The sequence below is a fragment of the Dendrobates tinctorius genome, unplaced genomic scaffold (assembly GCF_039654945.1).
Source record: "Dendrobates tinctorius isolate UK_male_01 unplaced genomic scaffold, ASM3965494v1 ptg000060l, whole genome shotgun sequence".
Lineage (NCBI taxonomy): Eukaryota > Metazoa > Chordata > Amphibia > Anura > Dendrobatidae > Dendrobates > Dendrobates tinctorius.
This window is the reverse complement of record NW_027361728.1, coordinates 31661489-31687597: the sequence shown is the minus strand read 5'-3', so window position 1 is coordinate 31687597 and position 26109 is coordinate 31661489.

The window sequence follows — 26109 nt, the reverse complement described above, 5'->3', positions numbered from 1 at the left end:
AGCATGTAGTATGTATGTAGCATGCATGTAGTATATATGTAGTATGTATGTAGCATGTAGTATGTATGTAGCATGCATGTAGTATGTATGTAGTATGTATGTAGTATATATGTGGTATGTATGTAGCATGTAGTATGTATGTAGCATGCAGTATGTATGTAGCATGCATGTAGTATATATGTAGTATGTATGTAGCATATATGTAGTATGTATGTAGCATGTAGTATGTATGTAGCATGCATGTAGTATATATGTAGTATGTATGTAGTATATATGTAGTATGTATGTAGCATGTAGTATGTATGTAGCATGCATGTAGTATATATGTAGTATGTATGTAGCATGTAGTATGTATGTAGCATGCATGTAGTATGTATGTAGTATGTATGTAGTATATATGTAGTATGTATGTAGCATGTAGTATGTATGTAGCATGCATGTAGTATATATGTAGTATGTATGTAGCATGTAGTATGTATGTAGTATGTATGTAGTATGTATGTAGCATGTAGCATGCATGTAGCATGCATGTAGTATGTATGTAGTATGTATGTAGTATGTATGTAGTATATATGTGTTATGTATGTAGTATGTATGTAGTATGTATGTAGCATGTAGTATGTATGTAGCATGCATGTAGTATGTATGTAGTATTTTTTTTTTTTTTAACATTTAACACATTAGCCGGATGATGGGACTACTACTGTCCCATCATTGGCTAATGTGTCAATCACTGTCATGGTAGCAGGCATCGCCAGATGGGACTTGTAGTCCCATCGGACGATGCTTGCACAGACCCCCGGACATCAGCACAGCCCCCCGGCAGGCCGGCACAGCCCCCCGGCAGGCCGGCACAGCCCCCCACAGGGTGCACAGACCACCGGCAGGCCGGCACAGCCCCCCGGCAGGCCGGTACAGACCCCCACAGGGTGCACAGACCACCGGCAGGCCGGCACAGCCCCCCGGCAGGCCGGTACAGACCCCCACAGGGTGCACAGACCACCGGCAGGCCGGCACAGCCCCCCGGCAGGCCGGTACAGACCCCGGGCAGTCCACACAGCCCCCCGGCAGGCCGGCACAGCCCCCCGGCAGGCCGGCAGAGACCCCCGGAAGGCCCGAAATGACGGCGCATCATGATGCGCACACACCGCGCATCATGATGACGTCAGGCTGTCAATCAACTTTGAACTTCCGATTCCGATGCCGACTTCCGATATTGAAAAAATATCGGAAGTCGGTATCGGAATTCCGATACAGCAAGTATCGGCCGATACCCGATACTTGCGGTATCGGAATGCTCAACACTAATCAGCACCCTTTTTAGTCAAATCAGTCAATGGCTTGGCAATACTAGAAAATTTTGCTATAAATTTCCGATAAAAATTAGCAAAACCCAAAACTTCTGGAGGGCCTTCAAAGAAGTGGGTTGAACCCAATCGTGAATGGCCTGTACCTTGGCCGGGTCCATTTCAATAGTTGACGGGGACAAAATAAATCCCAAAAAAGAAATCCTCTGTACTCCAAAAAGGCATTTAGATCCCTTGACATACAGGGAATTCTCCCTCAAGATCCGGAACACAGTCCGAATATATTCCACATGAGAATCCCAATCCTTGGAGAAGATCAAAATATCATCCAGATAGATAATCAAAAATTTATCGACAAAATCTCGGAAAATATCGTTCATGAAGCACTGGAAGACAGAAGGGGCATTAGTGAGCCCAAAAGGCATCACCAGGTACTCAAAATGTCCCTCCGGAGTATTAAACGCCGTCTTCCATTCATCCCCATGCTTAATGCGAATAAGATTATACACCCCCCTGAGGTCAAGCTTGGTAAACCAGCAAGCACCTTTAACTCTGGAGAATAGATCAGAAATCAGGGGTAACGGATACTGATATTTAACAGTAATTTTGTTGAGGGCACGATAATCAATACAAGGTCTTAATGATCCATCCTTTTTGGCTACAAAAAAAAAAAAAAACGGCACCCAGGGGAGACGAGAATGGTCTAATATGACCCTTCTCCAGCGCCTCCTTAATATAGGATCGCATAGCCTCGTGCTCGGGTACATCATAAAAGTCTGCCAAATAATCAGGAACATCATGCGACTGAGGAGAGGTGGAAAACACCGGAGCCTCACTAAAGGCCCACCGACAACCCCAACTCACCACAGACACAGATTTCCAATCCAAAACTGGATTATGAATCTGTAACCAGGGAAACCCCAGAACAACAGTATCATGCAGATTATGCAACACCAGAAATCTGCAATTTTCTTGATGGTCTGGGGCAACCCGCATTACCGCCTGGGTCCAAAACTGGGGTTTATTTTTAGCCAAAGGAGTAGCATCAATTCCCCTCAAAGGGATAGGCGTCTGCAGAGGTGTCATCGGAAATCCGCAACGTTTAGCAAAATCCAATCCATTAGGTTTAAGGCTGCTCCCGAATCCACAAACGCCTTGGCGGAAAATGTGGACAGGGAGCAGATCAGAGTAATAGCCAGAAGAAACTTAGGTTGAACACCCCCAACAGAAAACGTGTGTGCAAAGCGTTTCTCTCGTTTGGGACAGACAGAAATAATATGCGAGGCATCTCCACAGAAAAAACACAACTTATTACGCCTTCTGAACTCCTGACGCTGCTCTCTGGAAAAAACTCTATCACATTGCATAGGTTCAGACATTTGTTCAACAGGTGGCAACACCTCTCGTGCAGCTTTGCGTTCGTGCAAACGCCGATCAACCGGAATGGCTAATGACATAGAATCGTCAAGACCAGAGGGAACAGGAAATCCCACCATAGTATCTTTTACGGCTTCTGACAACCCCTTCCGAAAGAGAGCAGCCAAGGCATTATCATTCCAGCTAGTAAGTGTCATGGTCACGTGTGTCGGGACGCAGATGATACCGCAAGGCGAACCCATAACACACGTGACCCTGGATACACCGCCTCCAGTGGGGCGCATTTAAATAATAAAAACGTGCAGGTGGATACGCCACCTCCACCTGGCGAATTTAGGTATTACACGTTATACATACAATATCTGGAAACACCGCCTCCAGTAAGGCGCATTTAAATAATAAAGGGGGGAACCTGGGTAACTTTAACAATGGGGGGCCCTGCAATAGGGAAAAGGGAATTGGAGACCTCCTGAGCTCCCCTGAGCCAGTGTCCCTGCACTCCTAACGTTCCCTATGCCGGTTTCGCACCGGGCGCCGCACGCGTACCTCAACGCCCTAGCTCTCCCTGAACCTAAACCCTCACTAGGGAATAGGTCGGTGCGGAAACTAATCCCACCACTGCACTAATAACACACTTGAGGAAAGAGACAATACAGGGGAAACACCACTTAGCTTTGCTCTGTTGCGTGCGCTCCTAGCAACAGAGCCCTCCACCTGAGTGCATCTTCTCCTCCACCTGGATCCATCACCATAACAGGATCCTTCACCTTAGTGCAGCCTTGGAGCAGAGTCCAAAACCAGTTGCAGCTGCTTAGTACCAGAGTCCCAAGGAAGAGTTCAGCTGCTGACACGAAGTCGAGCATGCTTGAGTCCAGCTCAGCGGCCAAGTCCCACATGGTGAGTGCCAGTCTCCATAGTCGCCACTCCACCAGCCCATGCAGACACTTCCCGCTGACACCATCACTGCGACTCCACCACGCCATGCCAGCCGTTCGTCCAGACACCATAGCTGAAACACATCCCCCTGGCTAAGCTGCGCAGGACTCCTCACCAGCTCCATCCTTCATCCAGGCTCTCCAAAAACAGAGTGAACACACTCTCACAATATCACAGCCAGTGATTGCACCCCCTAGCACACCTTTATAGGGTGTCACACCTGATCCCTAATTAAGTGCACAAAACCTAAAGTGCAATATCAAAACCACCACCGGGGACAGTCAAGACACCTTGGAACTTTCCAAAGTAAAAAAGTTCACCCAGTGATTTAAAACTGTCAGATCACTTCAGATCATGACAGTACCCCCTCCTTAATGAGGGGCCTCTGGACCCTCAAGACCACCCCTCATTAGGGAAACACCTACAGCGGGGACGCCCAGACCCTGAGTTCACCCCACCATTACCTGACACTTCAGGTTTATGACAAACGCACCGCTGGTATTGGCAATACATGTTCATTTTGGAGGCACCACTCATCTCCACAGCGCCGACCTGGGGAACGAGTTTATGTATGTGTATGTTTGTTTGTTATGAGCTGATCAGACTCCACAACACATTTCCAAGATGTTTTTTAGTGGCACACATACACGCTCGTTCACACACAGGTCCGGACCTGAACGTTTATTACACACATTCGTTTGTCATTTTTTGGTGAACTCACTCTGGACTTGACAACAGAGGCGTCCCCCTGTGTCACCACACTCACACCCCCACTATTCACCAAGGGACACCACCCTCCAACCCTTTCACCATGAGGACTGCGCCTCCTAGGGTTGGTTAATGGAGAGGGTAGAGATTTGTCCCTACTCCCCCGCAGCACACCTGCTGCACACACCAGGAGGAGAAGGGGACCGGGAAATGGAGGATATATACTCTCGCTGGTCGCCTCCACACGGCCAGGAGGGGTGGCTTCTACGGTGGAATTTGAAGATTTGGCGTAAACCCCGCGGACTCTACATCAGTCTGCTCATCACTGGAACGCACCCCTTCACCTCGGGGAACACCAAGCAGCTCCGTGGGGCACCATTTCTCCCACCTGCCTGGGTACGCCCACGTGCATGAGCAAGTCCCGCTCCCCAGCAGCGACTCCAGGGGCTTTTGCCAGACCCGCAATTTGCCAAAGCCGCCATTTTTTTTTTCCTCTGGTTATCTGAGCAGAGGCCCCAGACCGTGATAACTGCTGCTGCAGCGGCTCTAAACACCTTGCCGCTCCCCACTCACCTCAGTGAGGCCTGGCAGCAATAACTCAGCAGTCTCCACATGGCCAAAGCTCACCAGAAAAAAAAACTGTAGGGCCTGTGATAATGTCATTGTCACGTGTGTCGGGACGCAGATGATACCGCAAGGCGAACCCATAACACACGTGACCCTGGATACACCACCTCCAGTGGGGCGCATTTAAATAATAAAAACGTGCAGGTGGATACGCCGCCTCCACCTGGCGAATTTAGGTATTACACGTTATACATACAATATCTGGAAACACCGCCTCCAGTAAGGCGCATTTAAATAATAAAGGGGGGAACCTGGGTAACTTTAACAATGGGGGGCCCTGCAATAGGGAAAAGGGAATTGGAGACCTCCTGAGCTCCCCTGAGCCAGTGTCCCTGCACTCCTAACGTTCCCTATGCCGGTTTCGCACTGGGCGCCGCACACGTACCTCAACGCCCTAGCTCGCCCTGAACCTAAACCCTCACTAGGGAATAGGTCGGTGCGGAAACTAATCCCACCACTGCACTAATAACACACATGAGGAAAGAGACAATACAGGGGAAACACCACTTAGCTTTGCTATGTTGCATGCGCTCCTAGCAACAGAGCCCTCCACCTGAGTGCATCTTCTCCTCCACCTGGATCCATCACCATAACAGGATCCTTCACCTTAGTGCAGCCTTGGAGCAGAGTCCAAAACCAGTTGCAGCTGCTTAGTACCAGAGTCCCAAGGAAGAGTTCAGCTGCTGACACGAAGTCGAGCATGCTTGAGTCCAGCTCAGCGGCCAAGTCCCACATGGTGAGTGCCACTCTCCATAGTCGCCACTCCACCAGCCCATGCAGACACTTCCCGCTGACACCATCACTGCGACTCCACCACGCCATGCCAGCCCTTCGTCCAGACACCATAGCTGAAACACATCCCCCCCTGGCTAAGCTGCGCAGGACTCCTCACCAGCTCCATCCTTCATCCAGGCTCTCCAAAAACAGAGTGAACACACTCTCACAATATCACAGCCAGTGATTGCACCCCCTAGCACACCTTTATAGGGTGTCACACCTGATCCCTAATTAAGTGCACAAAACCTAAAGTGCAATATCAAAACCACCACCGGGGACAGTCAAGACACCTTGGAACTTTCCAAAGTAAAAAAAGTTCACCCAGTGATTTAAAACTGTCAGATCACTTCAGATCATGACAGTAAGTACTGCCCACTTTCGGAATTTTTGACAGTAGAATTCTGCAGAATCACGACCCTGGCTCAATGCCAGCAGGGTCTTTTCAGCCTGATCAATGGCATTAGGTTCGTCATACAACAACCCCAAAGCTTGAAAGAATGCGTTCACATTAGTCAAAATAGGATCATCTGGTTTCAAAGAAAACGCCCAATCCTGGGGATCGCCACGCAGCAAAGAGATGACAATTTTAACCTGCTGCGCGGAGCTCCCTGACGAGTTGGGCTTCAAGGCAAAAAATAATTTACAATTATTTTTGAAATTCAAAAATTTAGACCGATCCCCAAAAAATACATCAGGTGTAGGAATCTTTGGTTCAGCAGCATGTGAATGAGCAAGGTAAGCGGAAATTCCCCGCACTTCCGCAGCGAGCTGCTCGGCACGATCAGACAATTGCTTTATCTCCATTGAGAGAAAAAAAAATTCCCCCTACGGCCTCAGAGATATAGAGGAAAAAATATACACACTTTTTTTTTTTTTTTTACAATTCTTTCCTGCTATTGAGTACCCTAGAATCTGCGGTATGGCGGGTGATTCTGTTATGAATGAGTCACCGTAGGAGGCAAAAGCAGAAATACAAGCTAAGTCCAGAAAACCAGAGAAGTTGGCAACTATCAGATTGCAGACCCCTGAACCTATCAACACAACTAGCAGTAGCCGTGGGGGGTTCCTACGATGCCCTAGACCCCTCGATCACAGCCGGAGAAATACATAGGCCTAAAGAAAGAAAGGGGAAATCTAAACTGCCCCAGAGCAGACCCCAAAGCAATAGGCAGCCCCCAACATATAATGACGGTGAAGCAAGATGAAAATACTAACACAGACAGAAAGATAGACTGAGCAAAGACGGGGCCCCAAAACTACCTAGATAGGAAAGGACAGGAAGGCTGCTGTCTGCAATCTGCCAAAACCCTATCAAAGACATAAGCCAACCAGCTGATATGAAAAAGGCCCTGAAGCAGCTAGGCTTCAAAAACTGAATCAGCACTCAGGTATTTTCAGAAGACAGAGCTAAATGAATTCAGCACACCCCAGCAGGGAATGGCAGAAATCCAGAAAAACAAAGCAAAAACAAAGTCAAAGCACAAAAGCAAAAGGCCGAGCAGCAAACTTAGCTTTGGAGGAGCAGGAATTCAGACTGGTCTCCAAGGATCCCACAGAGAAATCACCCGCAGGGCAGAAGGGCGTCGGCAGCATTATATCCAGTCCGTAACTCCACTCAGCCAGTCACAATCATCAGCCTCAGGTGTTTGACAATCAAGCTCACTACCTTTCTTTACCAGAAGAGGGAGTTCCTCGGGCCTCAGTAATGAAGGGGAAAATGAACTCACAACAGCTATGGGGGCTTCCGGACACCCACCCCCCGCCCACAACCCCCACCGTCCATGCTGATCCACCGCCGTTGTTTCGGTCAGGGTGCCAGAGGTACTGGGCACAGCTGACAGCCTTGGGCAATGGGGGCTGCTGCCCGACGACCCCCCCTCCGGTTAACTCCCAACACTGTCCCAAGAAGAGGAGGCAGATTGCCCAGCTCCATGACGGCCTGCTGTGACATCATTGTTCATCGCCGACCCGGCGAGTGCAGGCCCCACCTCCCGTTCTGCTCAGGGAGAAGGATTTGCAACTGCCACTGGACCCAGCATGGCTCGTGGATTCCTCCCAGCCCGGGGCCTGCCCACATGCTTACCAGCAGGCACCCGAACTGGAGGGTCCCTGGAAGGGGCTCCGTCAACAGCACAGGGTCCTGGGATCTGCGTCGGGGGAGAAACGCTCTGTGGCCCTTGATCGCCACCTCACACGGGAAGAGACACCAGCGGCCGACCCGCTGCTTTCACCAATGATCCCTGCGACCTGCTTCTCGATCCACGCATGCAGGCTGCAACTGTGCTGCAGCGCGCAGCCTCTCCAATCCAGCTGATGTGGACTCCATGCTGTCTAGGCATGGGACAGTCTCTGTAGTGGGAACTGTGGTAACCGCCCCATAAGCTGACTTAAAATACCCCCCCTTATTTCCATACTCCACCCCCCAGGGACAGTTAACCCCCTCCCTCGAACCCACTGTCATGTGGGCCTCCACTTACACCTCTGTGGAGGGGGGGTTTGGCTCGCTCTGGCCCCTGTCTTTAGTCTTTAGGGAGACACTTAGGCCTGTAAACAGAAGTTCTTATGTGCTTGTGCTGAATGCAATTGTTTGGTACAGTTAGGGTGCAGTCACAGGGGAGGATTTTCTTGTGTGTAGCAGCACCGATTATTAGCCTGCCTTATAGCAGTATTGCTGTGGGTAAAGCTGTGCAGACAGCTTTTTACACAGCACTAATACTTTTATTCTTTTTTTCTGCACAGTGAACGAACGTTCATTATTTCCCACACCGTATACAGCTGTACGCTCCTCACACAGTACCGTGTCCCAGCTGGTATCACGGAGAAATACATGATGACTATCTTTATGTGACTCCGGAAATATACAGGGTGATTTACATTTTCGCCTATACTTTATACACCTGGTATCTGATGATACAGTACCTTTGCTCTAAATTTTTTTTGTATGGTATTATCCATAGTGAGTGACCATGTGTGGTTTAGTCCTTCAATATATACATAGATAAAAAGCTTACCCTATCCTATCTTGTGATACAGTACCTATGATTGACATTTTGCATTACGGTCAAATCCATAGTGAGTGAGCATCTGAGGGTGACTTCAGAAATAGATCCCAAGATGTAAAATTTGCCCAACACGGTAAAAAGCTTTACGCTAATGATACAGTACCCTATTTTGCTATTTAGATTTTGGTGTAATCCATACTGAGCCTGTGAATGTCTGTCTGTAACTCCAGAAATATATTTGTAGATTTAAGATTACCCCAACACTGTATACAGCTGTACGCTTGTGATACCTTACTCATTTACTGCTTTTTATATAGTGGTCTAATCCATACTGAGCCAGTGAGAGTCTGTTTCTGACTCTGGATCTATATAGTGAGATTTACAATGACCCCTACACTGTATGAAGCTGTACGCTTTTGATCCATTACCGCTTTTACTGCTTTTTATATTGTGTAATCCATACTGACCCTGAGAGCGTCTGTGTCTGCCTCCTGAAAAAAATAAGGAGATTTATAATGTTTAAACAATACTATATGTACCTTGTATCTGGTGATACAGTAACCTTTTTAAACTTTTTATATTCTTGACTAATGCATACTGGGACTGAGAACGTCTGTGTCTGCCTCATGAAATGTCTACGGAGATTTAGAATGTTTAAACTATACTATATATACCTTGTATCTGGTGATACTGTACCCTTTTTCAACTTTTTACATTATTGTCAAATCCATACTGAGCGTGTGAGCATATTGTCTGCCTCCTGAAATACATACGGAGATTTTTGGTATTTTAAGTATACTATATATACCTTGTATCTGTTGATCCAGTACCCTTTGTGCCTGAAATTCATCCTTCACCCACCACTCAAAGTGCATCATTGACACCTGGAACATTGGCCCACATGTGTGATTATTTCTTGCGGATCTTCTTTTTATATTATGGTGTGATCCATACTGAGCCTGTGAGAGACTGTGTGTTACTCTTGAAATATATATGTAGATCGACCAGTGACCCCAACACTGTATCCAGCAGTGCGCTTGGGATCCATTCCCCTTTTACTGCTTTTTATGTTGTTGTGTAATCCTTACTGGGTCTCAGAGCGTCTGTGTCTGCCTCCTGAAATAAATACGGAGATTTTGGATGTTGAAACTATACTATATATACCTTGTATCTTGTGATACTGTACCCTTTTTCTACTTTTTAGATTGTTGTTGAATCCATACTGGCCATGACAGCATCTGTGTCTGCCTCCTCAAATATATATGTAGATTTATAATGTTGAAACTATACAATTAGAGTTGAGCGAAACGGGTCGAACAAATTCAAAAGTCGCCGACTTTTGGCAAAGTCGGGTTTCATGAAACGAAACCCGACCCTAGGATGTGGTCGGCCACGAGGTCGGCGACTTACGCGCCAAAGTCGCGTTTCAAAAGTTTGTTTTGCGCTCTTTTTCAGCCAATCAGGATCCACGGACACTGTGGGCAACGTGATGACATAGGCACAGGTCACCACAATCTTTCAGAAGGGCATGCAAGTGATTGGCTTGCTTTGGTGGGCGTCACAGGGGGTATAAAAGGGCGTGCACGCCGACCGCCATCTTACTTCTGCCGATCTTAGTATAGGGAGAGGTTGCTGCTGATTCTGTAGGGAGAGCGTTAGGCAGGGAAGAAGACAAAAAACTGCTTCTGCTGCTAGCGATTTGGCCTGCACAACACACCAGTCACTGTGTGTGCAGTGCAAGGGGAGGCTATATAGTGGTGTATCAGTGGTGTTGGTTGTTGGGCTGCCTTCTAAGGCTTCCTGACATTCCTGCATTGCTGTTTACCCACTGCTCCGCAAACTGCTTTTTTAAAAGCAATCCCAATTTTTTTTTTTTGTCCTGCTGAGAAGAAAAAAAAACTGCTTCTGCTGCTAGCAATTTGGCCTGCACAACACACCAGTCACTGTGTGTGCAGTGCAAGGGGAGGCTATATAGTGGTGTATCAGTGGTGTTGGTTGTTGGGCTGCCTTCTAAGGCTTCCTGACATTCCTGCATTGCTGTTTACCCACTGCTCCGCAAACTGCTTTTTTAAAAGCAATCCAATCTCCCTTATCCTCTAGTCACTTTTGTCACAGCTGTGCCATCGAGCCTGTCACATAGCGCTCAGATATTCATTGGGCCTCACACAATTCAAAAGTGTCCAGTGTCCAAAAGTGTGTGCAGAGATTCAAAATCTCCCTTTTCCTCTAGTCACTTTGGTCACAGCTGTGCCATCGAGCCTGTCACATAGCGCTCAGATATCAGTGGGCCTCACACAATCCAAAAGTGTCCAGTGTCCAAAAGTGTGTGCAGAGATTCAAAATCTCCCTTATCCTCTAGTCACTTTGGTCACAGCTGTGCCATCGAGCCTGTCACATAGCGCTCAGATATCAGTGGGCCTCACACAATCCAAAAGTGTCCATCCAGTGTCCAAAAGTGTGTGCAGAGATTCAAAATCTCCCTTATCCTCTAGTCACTTTGGTCACAGCTGTGCCATCGAGCCTGTCACATAGCGCTCAGATATCAGTGGGCCTCACACAATCCAAAAGTGTCCAGTGTCCAAAAGTGTGTGCAGAGATTCAAAATCTCCCTTATCCTCTAGTCACTTTGGTCACAGCTGTGCCATCGAGCCTGTCACATAGCGCTCAGATATCAGTGGGCCTCACACAATCCAAAAGTGTCCATCCAGTGTCCAAAAGTGTGTGCAGAGATTCAAAATCTCCCTTATCCTCTAGTCACTTTGGTCACAGCTGTGCCATCGAGCCTGTCACATAGTGCTCAGATATCAGTGGGCCTCACACAATCCAAAAGTGTCCAGTGTCCAAAAGTGTGTGCAGAGATTCAAAATCTCCCTTATCCTCTAGTCACTTTGGTCACAGCTGTGCCATCGAGCCTGTCACATAGTGCTCAGATATCAGTGGGCCTCACACAATCCAAAAGTGTCCAGTGTCCAAAAGTGTGTGCAGAGATTCAAAATCTCCCTTATCCTCTAGTCACTTTGGTCACAGCTGTGCCATCGAGCCTGTCACATAGCGCTCAGATATCAGTGGGCCTCACACAATCCAAAAGTGTCCATCCAGTGTCCAAAAGTGTGTGCAGAGATTCAAAATCTCCCTTATCCTCTAGTCACTTTGGTCACAGCTGTGCCATCGAGCCTGTCACATAGCGCTCAGATATCAGTGGGCCTCACACAATCCAAAAGTGTCCATCCAGTGTCCAAAAGTGTGTGCAGAGATTCAAAATCTCCCTTATCCTCTAGTCACTTTGGTCACAGCTGTGCCATCGAGCCTGTCACATAGCGCTCAGATATCAGTGGGCCTCACACAATCCAAAAGTGTCCAGTGTCCAAAAGTGTGTGCAGAGATTCAAAATCTCCCTTATCCTCTAGTCACTTTGGTCACAGCTGTGCCATCGAGCCTGTCACATAGCGCTCAGATATCAGTGGGCCTCACACAATCCAAAAGTGTCCATCCAGTGTCCAAAAGTGTGTGCAGAGATTCAAAATCTCCCTTATCCTCTAGTCACTTTGGTCACAGCTGTGCCATCGAGCCTGTCACATAGCGCTCAGATATCAGTGGGCCTCACACAATCCAAAAGTGTCCAGTGTCCAAAAGTGTGTGCAGAGATTCAAAATCTCCCTTATCCTCTAGTCACTTTGGTCACAGCTGTGCCATCGAGCCTGTCACATAGCGCTCAGATATCAGTGGGCCTCACACAATCCAAAAGTGTCCATCCAGTGTCCAAAAGTGTGTGCAGAGATTCAAAATCTCCCTTATCCTCTAGTCACTTTGGTCACAGCTGTGCCATCGAGCCTGTCACATAGCGCTCAGATATCAGTGGGCCTCACACAATCCAAAAGTGTCCATCCAGTGTCCAAAAGTGTGTGCAGAGATTCAAAATCTCCCTTATCCTCTAGTCACTTTGGTCACAGCTGTGCCATCGAGCCTGTCACATAGCGCTCAGATATCAGTGGGCCTCACACAATCCAAAAGTGTCCAGTGTCCAAAAGTGTGTGCAGAGATTCAAAATCTCCCTTATCCTCTAGTCACTTTGGTCACAGCTGTGCCATCGAGCCTGTCACATAGCGCTCAGATATCAGTGGGCCTCACACAATCCAAAAGTGTCCATCCAGTGTCCAAAAGTGTGTGCAGAGATTCAAAATCTCCCTTATCCTCTAGTCACTTTGGTCACAGCTGTGCCATCAAGCCTGTCACATAGCGCTCAGATATCAGTGGGCCTCACACAATCCAAAAGTGTCCAGTGTCCAAAAGTGTGTGCAGAGATTCAAAATCTCCCTTATCCTCTAGTCACTTTGGTCACAGCTGTGCCATCGAGCCTGTCACATAGCGCTCAGATATCAGTGGGCCTCACACAATCCAAAAGTGTCCAGTGTCCACAAGTGTCTGCAGAAATTCAAAATCTCCCCTGTCCTATAGACACCTTGTACCTTGTTTTACATTACTATATAGTTTGTTGGATTTTGTCTACATTTCTACCAAAAATGAGGAAGGCTGGTGGAAGAGGCTGTGGAATTGGGCGGGGGTTGGCAGCTGGAAATGATGGTGTTGGTGGTGGATCTGATGGTAGTGGCAAGAGCAGAATAGGACCGAATGCAGGAGGTGCTGACCCTGCGTCATCGTCTGGCTACATAAGGCCTCGAACGCTTAGTTTTCTAGGAGTTGGCAAACCGCTTTTAAAGCCAGAGCATCAGGAAAAAGTTTTGTCTTACATTGCTGACTCAGCCTCCAGCTCTATCGCCTCCTCTTCTTCAGTTGTAAAAAGTAAAAGCACTGAGTCGTCATTGGAGGCTCATGTTCATGAACCACACCTTTCCTTGTGTCCTTCACCCCAACCAAGATTGAAGGATGACGCAGGCCATACTACTGATTACTCCATGGAGCTGTTTTCACATACCATGCCTGGATTATCAAGTCAAATGGTGAATTACCCAGGCCAAGATGAATTTGACATGGAGTGCACTGATGCACAGCCGCTGATGGATGATTCTGCTGGTACATTCACTCAGAGCACTACATTGTCCTCGCAGTGTACAGAGCCAGATTTTGACCCTGATGAGACTCAGGTGCCCCTTCCCGCACACTATACCACCATACACGGTGACACAGAGAAAGGTGCACATGACATAGAAGAGGAGGTGATGGATGACCCAGTTGTTGACCCAGATTGGCATCCATTGGGGGAAGAGGGTGCTGCTTCCAATAGCTCAGATGAGGAGCATCCACAGCAGACATCGACATCGCAACAGCTGTTATCTGGCAGGCCCGGAGCACTCCAAAGACAGGTTCCAAACATCAAAAGAGTTGCTGGACAGCTTGTCCAGAGGGTCAAAAGATCACAGCGTGCTAGGTCACAAAATGTCTGCAAAAGTAGGAAGAGTGCAGTGTGGCACTTTTTTGACCAAAATCCTCATGATCAGGCCAAGGTTATCTGTAAGAAGTGCGCAAAGACCTTTAGCCGAGGGAAAAATCTGAAAAATTTGAATACCAGTTGCATGCTTAGACATTTAACCAGCATGCACTTGCAAGCGTGGACACAACACCAAACCTCAAGTGCCACATGTGCAACTGATCACAACGAAGGTAGTCAGCAACGCTACATTGTTTCCCCCACTGTAAGCCCACCGGTTAGCACAGCAGCAAATGTTGAGGTGTCGTTGCAAGGCCACAGCAGTCAGGGAATCCCACTGTTATATCAACGAAAGACTGATTCTAGGCCATCAGAAAGAACACCAACTCCATCACCATCATCAACCCTCTCTCAGTCCACCCTGTCCACCGCTACTTCCACCATATGCAGCTCTCAAGTCCAGCTCACCCTCCCAGACACTATGAGTAGGTCCAGAAAGTACTCAGTCTCTCATCCGCGTACACTGGGTTTGAACGCCCACATTGCCAAACTAATCTCGTTTGAGATGATGCCCTTTCGGTTGGTGGAAAGAACAGCTTTCCGCGAACTCATGGCCTATGCAGTACCACGCTATGATCTACCCAGTCGCCACTTCTTCTCTCGCAAAGCCATCCCAGCCCTCCACCATCATGTGAAAGACCGCATTGTCCATGCACTCAAGCAGTCAGTGAGCGGAAAGGTGCACCTCACAACTGATGCATGGTCCAGTCGGCATGGCCAGGGCCGTTACGTGTCCATCACAGCGCACTGGGTTAATGTGGTGGATGCAGGGTCCACAGGGGACAGCGGTGGTGGGACAGTGCTGCCTAGCCCACGGTCTAGGAAACAGTTGGCTGTAGGCGTTCGACCCTCCTCCTCCTCCTCCTCCTCCAGAAGCGACAGCTCGTCCACAGAGCGCAGTCGTACGAGCACTCCATCTGCAGCTGCCACTGTTGCACACGATGTGTCCCCCTATCGAGCAGCTAGTGGAAAGCGTCAGCAGGCTGTGTTGCAGATGATGTGTTTGGGCGACAGACACACCGCCGAGGTGCTGGCCGAGTACTTGAAGCGACAAACTGAGTCATGGCTGGGCAGTGTACATCTTGAGGCAGGCAAGGTAGTTAGTGATAACGGCCGTAATTTTGTGGCAGCCATAGCCCTTTCAAAACTCAGCCACATACCTTGCTTGGCTCACACCTTGAACCTGGTGGTGCAGTGCTTCCTCAAAAATTATCCGGAGTTAACAGCCCTGCTCCAGAAGGTGCGAAGACTGTGCGCGCACATCCGCCGGTCGCCTGTACACTCCGTTCGTATGCAGAAGCTGCAGCGATTGCTCCACCTTCCCAACCACCGCCTCATTATCGACATTGCAACAAGGTGGAACTCCACCCTGCACATGGTGGAGCGGCTGTGCGAGCAGAGGCAGGCCATAATGCATTTGTGGGAGGATACACGGCCAGGCACTTTGAGAGCAGACATGGAGTTGACAGGCGTGCAGTGGTCGAAGCTGAAAGACCTTTGTAAAGTCCTTCAGTGTTTTGAGGAATGCACACGGCTGGTAAGTGCAGACGACGCCATCCTAAGCATGAGCATCCCACTTATGCGTCTGCTCATGCAAACTTTGACGCACCTTAAGGAGCAGGCGTCTGCAGACAATGTTGATGAGGAGGAAGAGGAGGAGGGAATCCTTGATGACATTCAGCCATTGTCTGCTCAGGGACCTCTCCTGGACGAGGTGGAGGAAGAAGAGGAGGAGGAGGAGGAGGATGATGGGGATGATTACTTAGGGGAGGAGGATGCATCTCGTGGGGCAAGTGAAAATGTTGGCGTGGCAAGGTCTGGTACAGGGTTTGTGCGTGACTGGAGGGATGTGGATTTGCCAGAAAGTGCTCCTCCACCCAGCACTCGCAGTGCATCATTGACACGGGGAACATTGGCCCACATGTCAGATTATGCCTTGCGGATCCTAAAAAGGGACCCCCGCATTGCCAAAATGATGAACGATGACGACTACTGGTTGGCCAGCATCCTGGATCCACGCTATAAAGGCAAATTACAAAACATCATGCCACAGGAGAACCTTGACCTAATATTGGCTAATAAACAAGCAACTCTGGTAAATCGGTTGCTTGAGGCATTCCCAGCACACAGCAGCGGTGATGGTTCTCACACGAGCCGTACGGGCCGGGGGCAGCTTGGCAGAGGTGCTCGTGGTGCACACAGCAGAAGTGGCGTTGGAGACAGGGGTTTCATGACAATGTTGTGGACTGATTTTTCAAATACCGCTCACACAACTGGTAATACTGCATCGATGGAAAGTGACAGGAGACAGCAGTTGTCAACTATGGTTACAAACTACTTTTCCTCCCATATCGATGTTCTCCCACACAGGTCATTCCCCTTTGACTATTGGGCCGCTAAACTGGACACCTGGCCTGAATTGGCCCAATATGCCTTACAGGAGCTCGCTTGCCCAGCTGCAAGTGTGCTATCGGAAAGAGTCTTCAGTGCAGCTGGATCAATCCTGACAGAAAAAAGGACCCGTCTATCAACCCAAAATGTGGATGATCTAACCTTCATTAAAATGAACCACGCATGGGTTTCCAAGGATTTTGTCCCACCTTCCCCTGATGACACATAGGGTGACAGAAAAATGGCTTGCTTTGGTCCACCTCTTCCTGGTACTTCACCTATTTCGCCTTTTGCATCAGTTGAATGTCCAACATCAACATATGCCACTTTCTAAAACTCCCTAACTGTGCTGCCTCCCCCCCCCATGGCCGGGGTCACCACCTAGCGCACGACACCGTGCGAGTGCCGTTGCCCTGGACAGGTGGGTAGGCCGACTCTTGGGCGCGGGCACTGGCACAGGGTCCCTCATAGTGCAGTCAAGTGTCTCTGACGGTGGTGGTGCACACCCGCCGTCAGACACACCGCTGTACTATGAGGGGCCCAGTGCCAGTACCGATGCCCACGAGTGGGCCCCCCTTGCTTGGCCAGGGCCCCAGCATTTGCAATCTTTACCTCTCCCTGCTCCTCCGCTGTGTATTCTGGGCCGTCAAATCCATACTGTGCCTGACACCGTCTGAGCCTGCCTCCTGATGTATAGACATATATTTTGAATGTGTACGCTATCCATACATGTTATCCGTGGATACGGTACCCCTTCTAACCTTTGTGCAATGACGTGCAATCCATACTGGGCCTAACACCGTCTGAGCCTGCCTCATGCTGTATAGACATATATTTTGAATGTGTACGCTATCCATACATGTTATCCGGGGATATGGTACCCCTTCTAACCTTTGTGCAATGACGTGCAATCCATACTGGGCCTAACACCGTCTGAGCCTGCCTCATGCTGTATAGACATATATTTTGAATGTGTACGCTATCCATACATGTTATCCGGGGATACGGTACCCTTTCTAACCTTTGTGCAATGACGTGCAATCCATACTGGGCCTAACACCGTCTGAGCCTGCCTCATGCTGTATAGACATATATTTTGAATGTGTACGCTATCCATACATGTTATCCAGGGATACGGTACCCTTTCTAACCTTTGTGCAATGACGTGCAATCCATACTGGGCCTAACACCGTCTGAGCCTGCCTCATGCTGTATAGACATATATTTTGAATGTGTACGCTATCCATACATGTTATCCGGGGATACGGTACCCCTTCTAACCTTTGTGCAATGACGTGCAATCCATACTGGGCCTAACACCGTCTGAGCCTGCCTCATGCTGTATAGACATATATTTTGAATGTGTACGCTATCCATACATGTTATCCGGGGATACGGTACCCCTTTTAACCTTTGTGCAATGACGTGCAATCCATACTGGGCCTAACACCATCTGAGCCTGCCTCATGCTGTATAGACATATATTTTGAATGTGTACGCTATCCATACATGTTATCCGTGGATACGGTACCCCTTCTAACCTTTGTGCAATGACGTGCAATCCATACTGGGCCTAACACCGTCTGAGCCAGCCTCATGCTGTATAGGCATATATTTTGAATGTGTACGCTATCCATACATGTTATCCGGGGATACGGTACCCCTTCTAACCTTTGTGCAATGACGTGCAATCCATACTGGGCCTAACACCGTCTGAGCCTGCCTCATGCTGTATAGACATATATTTTGAATGTGTACGCTATCCATACATGTTATCCAGGGATACGGTACCCTTTCTAACCTTTGTGCAATGACGTGCAATCCATACTGGGCCTAACACCGTCTGAGCCTGCCTCATGCTGTATAGACATATATTTTGAATGTGTACGCTATCCATACATGTTATCCGGGGATACGGTACCCCTTCTAACCTTTGTGCAATGACGTGCAATCTATACTGGGACTAACACCGTCTGAGCCTGCCTCATGCTGTATAGACATATATTTTGAATGTGTACGCTATCCATACATGTTATCCAGGGATACGGTACCCTTTCTAACCTTTGTGCAATGACGTGCAATCCATACTGGGCCTAACACCGTCTGAGCCTGCCTCATGCTGTATAGACATATATTTTGAATGTGTACACTATCCATACATGTTATCCGGGGATACGGTACCCCTTCTAACCTTTGTGCAATGACGTGCAATCCATACTGGGCCTAACACCGTCTGAGCCTGCCTCATGCTGTATAGACATATATTTTGAATGTGTACGCTATCCATACATGTTATCCAGGGATACGGTACCCTTTCTAACCTTTGTGCAATCACGTGCAATCCATACTGGGCGTGAGAACGGCTGGCGAGCTGTTAAGCAAGCTACAGCACCTGTCCAGACAAGTACAGGGATTCCCTAGCGAGGAGACTTATTTGATTGTTTTCTATGTTGGGACAGCAATTTTTGGGGAGCACTATACTCTGGAGAATGATAGATGGGGCCCACCATACACTGGAACATTCCAAAGGTGGACATCAGACACTGGAGCAGCATTTACAGGGCCCATTATACACTAGAGCAGTAGAAATGGGGCCCATTATGTTTGGAGCATTATTTGGGCCCATAAGACAGTGGAGCTTCATCCATGGGGACCAACATATACTGTAGCATTATGTGGAGCTCATCATATACTGTTTCAAACATTATATGGGACCAATGATTTTGTATGGAGAAATAGATGGGCCTCGTCATGAGATGTAAAAAGTGAGGTATTTTTCATTGTACTATACCGCTATTTCTCTGCCGTATCGGAGCATGATGAGTTGTGGTATGTGTTAAAGGGGCGCTCTTTCGCCCAGGGCACATGAAAACCTGCAGCCAGCCCTCCCCCCCCCACAACTTTAGCCAAATAACCCCCATTTTTCAGTGCGTAACTTGTATTATGAAGTTAATTAAGGTTGACAAGCTTAAGTAAGAAGAATTGATGCTTTTGGCATTCAAATGGGCACTGTAGGTGTGTTTCCTGTCCTCCTCTCACTGCCGACTTTTATTCCCCATTGACTTACATTGGGTTTCGTGTTTCGGGACGACCCCGACTTTTCCCTATAATCGGACGATCTTGCTCGACCCGACTTTTGGAAAAGTCTGGTTTCACGAAACGAAACGCGACCCTAAAAAAGCAAAAGTCGCTCAACTCTAATGACGACTACTGGTTGGCCAGCATCCTGGATCCACGCTGTAAAGGCAAATTACAAAACATCATGCCACAGGAGAACCTTGACCTAATATTGGCTAATAAACAAGCAACTCTGGTAAATCGGTTGCTTGAGGCATTCCCAGCACACAGCAGCGGTGATGGTTCTCACACGAGCCGTACGGGCCGGGGGCAGCTTGGCAGAGGTGTTCGTGGTGCACACAGCAGAAGTGGCGTTGGAGACAGGGGTTTCATGACAATGTTGTGGACTGATTTTTCAAATACCGCTCACACAACTGGTAATACTGCATCGATGGAAAGTGACAGGAGACAGCAGTTGTCAACTATGGTTACAAACTACTTTTCCTCCCATATCGATGTTCTCCCACACAGGTCATTCCTCTTTGACTATTGGGCCGCTAAACTGGACACCTGGCCTGAATTGGCCCAATATGCCTTACAGGAGCTCGCTTGCCCAGCTGCAAGTGTGCTATCGGAAAGAGTCTTCAGTGCAGCTGGATCAATCCTGACAGAAAAAAGGACCCGTCTGTCAACCCAAAATGTGGATGATCTAACCTTCATTAAAATGAACCACGCATGGGTTTCCAAGGATTTTGTCCCACCTTCCCCTGATGACACATAGGGTGACAGAAAAATGACTTGCTTTGGTCCACCTCTTCCTGGTACTTCACCTATTTCACCTTTTGCATCAGCTGAATGTCCAACATCAACATATGCCACTTTCTAAAACTCCCTAACTGTGCTGCCTCCCCCCCATGGCCGGGGTCACCACCTAGCGCACGACACCGTGCGAGTGCCGTTGCCCTGGACAGGTGGGTAGGCCGACTCTTGGGCGCGGGCACTGGCACAGGGTCCCTCATAGTGCAATCAAGTGTCTCTGATGGTGGTGGTGCACACCCGCCGTCAGACACACCGCTGTACTATGAGGGGCCCAGTGCCAGTACCGACGCCCACGAGTGGGCCCCCCTTGCTTGGGCAGGGCCCCAGCATTTGCAATCTTTACCTCTCCCTGCTCCTCCGCTGTGTAATCTGGGCCGTCAAATCCATACTGTGCCTGACACCGTCTGAGCCTGCCTCCTGATGTATAGACATATATTTTGAATGTGTACGCTATCCATACATGTTATCCGGGGAAACGGTACCCTTTCTAACCTTTGTGCAATCACGTGCAATCCATACTGGGCCTAACACCGTCTGAGCCTGCCTCCTGAGACATATATTTTGAATGTGTACGCTATCCATACATGTTATCTGGGGATACGGTACTCTTTCTAACCTTTGTGCAATCACGTGCAATCCATACTGGGCCTAACACCGTCTGAGCCTGCCTCCTGAGACATATATTTTGAATGTGTACACTATCCATACATGTTATCCGGGGATACGGTACCCTTTCTAACCTTTGTGCAATCACGTGCAATCCATACTGGGCCTAACACCGTCTGAGCCTGCCTCCTGAGACATATATTTTGAATGTGTACGCTATCCATACATGTTATCCGGGGATACGGTACCCTTTCTAACCTTTGTGCAATCACGTGCAATCCAAACTGGGTCTAACACCGTCTGAGCCTGCCTCCTGAGACATATATTTTGAATGTGTACGCTATCCATACATGTTATCTGGGGATACGGTACCCTTTCTAACCTTTGTGCAATCACGTGCAATCCATACTGGGCCTAACACCGTCTGAGCCTGCCTCCTGAGACATATATTTTGAATGTGTACGCTATCCATACATGTTATCTGGGGATACGGTACCCTTTCTAACCTTTGTGCAATCACGTGCAATCCATACTAGGCCTAACACTGTCTGAGCCTGCCTCCTGAGACATATATTTTGAATGTGTACGCTATCCATACATGTTATCTGGGGATACGGTACCCTTTCTAACCTTTGTGCAATCACGTGCAATCCATACTGGGCCTAACACCGTCTGAGCCTGCCTCCTGAGACATATATTTTGAATGTGTACGCTATCCATACATGTTATCTGGGGATACGGTACCCTTTCTAACCTTTGTGCAATCACGTGCAATCCATACTGGGCCTAACACCGTCTGAGCCTGCCTCCTGAGACATATATTTTGAATGTGTACGCTATCCATACATGTTATCTGGGGATACGGTACCCTTTCTAACCTTTGTGCAATCACGTGCAATCCATACTGGGCCTAACACCGTCTGAGCCTGCCTCCTGAGACATATATTTTGAATGTGTACGCTATCCATACATGTTATCTGGGGATACGGTACCCTTTCTAACCTTTGTGCAATCACGTGCAATCCATACTGGGCCTGACACCGTCTGAGCCTGCCTCCTGAGACATATATTTTGAATGTGTACGCTATCCATGCATGTTATCCGGGGATACGGTACCCTTTCTAACCTTTGTGCAATCACGTGTAATCCATACTGGGCGTGAGAATGGCTGGCGAGCTGTTAAGCAAGCTACAGCACCTGTGGTTTGCACACGTAAGTTTTTCATTTTTTCAGGAATGACGGTTAGGCCTAATTCCGGAACTGCGGTTGACCTGCACTTACTGGGAAATCATTGTTCGCGGGTAATAATTGTAATCAGTGATCCCCATCACTAACGTTGTTCAGCGGGTTATCTGCACCTGTAAGCGACAAACGCTGGCCTTTTCAGTGTAGCGCACATGCAGCCACGGACATGTAAGGGCATGACACACCAGTTATTGGCCAATCTCATGTGCCAGAGCCTCACGTGTCCCTCTAGTAAGCCGGACTCGGACCGCGGGGCATGACGGAGTCTCGTTCGTTAACGGAATTAAGCTTGCAATGTGTGCATCTGTTCTGTAGCTGGCATGGTTGAGGTTTCCCAGGTGGAGTCGAATTTAACCGTAGGCTCCACTCCTGGTGGTGCCCTTCTGGACATTCCTTTAAGGTTCAGCTTTGCAACCATACTGCCCACGTAAAACAAACACTTTGCCTTCATGAACGCTGTTTGGAGGGTCATGACTCGTGGGAATAACGCCGCCCAATCAGTTAACCTGCTAGAGAGATCCTTCGTTGCTCCCAAGCATGACATCACACTCCCTAGGAAGAAGGTAATGCCACTGTGGCGACCATACTCCTGGGGGCGACACAAGTGCACTGATGCCCAGCCACTGCTCGATGAATCTGCTGGTACATTGACCCAGACCACTACATTCCCCTCGCATGCTACACGACCTGAATCTGACCCTGATGAAACTCAGGTTACCCTTCCCATATACAGTTCCATCTTACACGGTGACAAAGAGGAAGCTGCAGATGAAAGTGCAGGTTCGGCCCACCCGCCATCAGACACACCACCGTACTATCAGGGGCCCTGTGCCAGTGCCGTCGCCAACGAGTGGGGCCCACCTGCTTTCCCAGGATCACAGCACATGCAAAGTTGAAATACTGTGCAGTGAGATGGAAGATGGGGACGACGAGGAGTCCAGACAAGTACAGGGATTCCCTAGCGAGGAGACTTATTTGATTGTTTTCAATGTTGGGACAGCAATTTTTGGGGAGCACTATACTCTGGAGAATGATAGATGGGGCCCACCATACACTGGAACATTCCAAAGGTGGACATCAGACACTGGAGCAGCATTTACAGGGCCCATTATACACTAGAGCATTAGAAATGGGGCCCATTATGTTTGGAGCATTATTTGGGCCCATAAGACAGTGGAGCTTCATCCATGGGGACCAACATATACTGTAGCATTATGTGGAGCTCATCATATACTGTTTCAAACATTATATGGGACCAATGATTCTGTATGGAGAAATAGATGGGCCTCGTCATGAGATGTAAAAAGTGAGGTATTTTTCATTGTACTATACCGCTATTTCTCTGCCGTATCGGAGCATGATGAGTTGTGGTATGTGTTAAAGGGGCGCTCTTTCGCCCAGGGCACATGAAAACCTGGAGCCAGCCCTCCCCCCCCACAGTCTGTAGCCAAATAACCCCCATTTTTCAGTGCGTAACTTGTATTATGAAGTTAATTAAGGTTGACAAGCTTAAGTAAGAAGAATTGATGCTTTTGGCATTCAAATGGGCACTGTTGGTGTGTTTCCTGTCGTCCTCTCACTGCCTACTTTTATTCCCCATTGACTTACATTGGGTTTTGTGTTTCGGGACGACCCCGACTTTTCCCTATAATCGGACGATCTTGCTCGACCCGACTTTTGGAAAAGTCGGGTTTCACGAAACGAAACGCGACCCTAAAAAATCAAAAGTCGCTCAACTCTATATACAATGTATCCCTGTTATCTGGTGTTAAAATGAAACACCACGCAGGGCCTGGGGTTACTCAGTAACAGGCCTTTCAGGCTCTTTTAAGGGGGAAGTATGACACGGTGGTGATTGGGAACCGGTCCGTGCCCTGGGTGTCCAATAAAGAAGATGACAGTTCAAATGAGGGGGAAGATGGTATGATAATTAATTTGGAAAAGGGGGATTGTGACACCACCTGTGGTACTCGGCTAGGGTAGCTGCCGCTGCAATGCAGATACTATGGGCCGGTGTTAAAGCAGCCAAGATGATGAAGCTCTCCACGGGTAGAGCTGTATCCCAGGGCAGTTGAGATTTGTTTTGTGTTTGTGAGCCATTGATGGTGATGGTGAGTGTAGCATGTGTAGCAGTCGAGTTGTAAAAGACACCAAGGACACAGTTGGGTGCAGTTTCTGAGCTTTGCCTCAAAAGTTTTGTGCACAAGATGGCCTAATAGGTACTGTGTCATCCGAGAGAGGGGTCCAGCAAACTCCAAGGTAGATCAGGAACACCTGTTCAAGACTCCTCCTTGTGTAACCTTTCTAGGCCGTGTCTCTGCACTGATATCTCCCTTCCTTCCTGCTGTGCACCTTCGCAAACAGTGTCCCAAGCCGGCAGCCACGTATCACGCCGGGCAACGTGGGTCAGGCTCCGGGGTCTTTTAATCCAACTGCTGCCTTTTTGAATATTAAATGTGGCTGCGACTGAGTCACTTAAAGTTACCTCAGCCTCCATCTTTCCAGCTGAGCCCTGTATTTCTCCACTACCTTCAGGAGCCACCTTCCCCAACGAGGCCTGGTCCTTCCTTCTCCAGAAACGGCTTTCACAGGTGGCTTATTGCACTTCCCGTGCCCCAAGGACCCCTACCTTCCAGTCTAGGAGCTTGGACAAGATTTTTCTCTCTTCTCTGACCCTCAGCCCTCTCACAGCAATCCTGCTCTTACTCTGTCCTGTCACTGACTGACAACTCTCTAGAAAGATCCATTTACCTCAGACTAGCTCCACCTACCAACTGTCACCTTGCTGTCTCTGATTGGATGCCCACAATCACTTCACTACTTAAGCTCCTCCCACTGTACCTACCTTCCACACTAACCCCCAACACCCTTTCCTAGTCAGTCTGGGATGAGGCCATCCTCCCGCTGGGTATACCCAGAAAGCACTGACTAACTAGTGTGTGTGTTGATTGCAGGGTTAGGAGTCCTGAGTGGTGATCCCTCCTTAGCTGAGGGTGGGATACCACAGCATTGGATGAGGTGCAGTACCTCTGTGGCGACCGTACCCTCAGGGGCACCATAGTACCCTTTCTCAACTTTCTATATTGTTGTTGGATCCATACTGGGCCTGAGAGCGTCTGTGTTTGCCTCCTGAAATGTATACAGAGATTCAGTATGTTTAAACTATACTATATATGCCTTGTATCTAGTGATACTGTACCCTTCTGCGAATTTTTATATTATTGTCTAATCCATACAGAGCCTGTGACCATCTGTGTCTGACTCATGAAATATAATGCTAATGTTGTAGCAATTTCTCAGATGGTTTTTTTCTGTTTTTGCAGCTTAAGGATGGCTTGTTTCTCCTGCATGTAGAGCTCCTTTGACCGCATGTTTCCTTCACAGCAAAACCTTCCAAATGCAAGCACCACACCTCAAATCAACTCCAGGCCTTTTATCTGCTTAATTGAGAATGACATAACGAAGGGATTGCCCACGGACCTGTCTATGAAATAGCCTTGGCGTAAATTGTCCAATTGCTTTTGGTCCCTTTAAAAACAGGGTGGCACATCTTAAGGAGCTGAAACTCCTAAACCCTTCATCCAGTTTTAATGTGGATACCCTCAAATGAAAGCTTAAAGTCTGGACTTCAACTGCATCTGAATTGTTTTGTTTAAAATTCATTGTGGTAATGTGTAGAACCAAAATTAGAAAAATGTAGTCTCTGTCCAAATATATATGGACCTAACTGTAGGTTGCACTTCTAATGCGTTAAAAGTTAGAGCTAGACGCCATTTGTCGGATGCTGCTAATAAGAAAGTGACTAAGTGCT